Source organism: Myotis brandtii, unplaced genomic scaffold (genome assembly GCF_000412655.1).
Source record: "Myotis brandtii unplaced genomic scaffold, ASM41265v1 scaffold314, whole genome shotgun sequence".
Lineage (NCBI taxonomy): Eukaryota > Metazoa > Chordata > Mammalia > Chiroptera > Vespertilionidae > Myotis > Myotis brandtii.
In genome coordinates this window covers 2,754,585-2,755,465 of record NW_005362033.1, presented here as the reverse complement: position 1 = coordinate 2,755,465, position 881 = coordinate 2,754,585, and the positions used below count along the sequence as shown (strand labels likewise).

Sequence of the window (881 nt, the reverse complement as noted above, 5' to 3'; positions counted from 1 at the left end):
AAACAAATGTCCATCAACTGATAAACAGATAAACATAATGTGTACGTCCATACAATGGAATGCTATTCAACACTAAAAAGAAATGAAGTAAAAAGAGTTACTGACACATGCAACCACATAGATGAACCTTGAAAACATATTGAGTAAAGAAGCCAGGCATAAAAAGCCACATATTGTATGGTTATATTCATATTAAATTTCTAGAATAGGCAAATCCATAAATACAGAAATAGATTAGTAGTTGCCATGGGATAAAAGGAGGGACACCAATAGGAAGTGGCTACTAACAGCTTTAGGATTTCTTTTTAGGGTGACAAAAATGTTCTGGAATTTGATAGTGGTGACTATTGAACAACTTTGTGAATATACAGAAAAATCACTGAATTGTATGCTTTAAAAATGTGAATTTTATGATATGTGAATTACATCTCAATTTCAAAGTGATATTGTAAAATATCTGATGATATGGAATAATGATGGCAATATATTTAGTGGAAAATAGACTGTAAATAGTGTATACAATAGAAGGCTATATTTACCTTAGGCAAAGAGAAAAGACTTAGAGAAAATCAATATATTAAAAGTGATTATTCTTAGCACCCTTGTTAAAGATCAGTTGGCTATACTCTATGTGTGGATTTATTTCTAGGGTATTTATTGGTTTATACGTCTGATTGTATGACTGTACCATACTATTTTATTTTTATTTTTTTATTTTATTTTATTTTATTTTTTAATATCTAAGTGACCTTGGGCAAATCACTTAAACTCTCTGTGCTTTGTTGTTTTTTTTTTAATTAAATCTTTATTGTTCAGATTACATTTGTTCCTCTTTTTTCCCCCCCATAACTCCCCTCCTCCCAGTTCCCGCCCCACCCTCC

At 30.8% G+C, this 881-nt stretch overlaps 1 protein-coding gene and 1 long non-coding RNA gene across 3 annotated transcripts in view; one reads left to right on the top strand and one right to left on the bottom strand.

The window, feature by feature from the left end:
* Positions 1-881, bottom strand: part of SPECC1 (sperm antigen with calponin homology and coiled-coil domains 1) — a 229,979-nt gene that overhangs the window by 211,015 nt on the left and 18,083 nt on the right. The gene's annotated exons all lie outside the window — the stretch shown is intronic.
* LOC106726771 overlaps positions 1-881 on the top strand; it is a 12,037-nt gene that overhangs the window by 3,757 nt on the left and 7,399 nt on the right. The gene's annotated exons all lie outside the window — the stretch shown is intronic.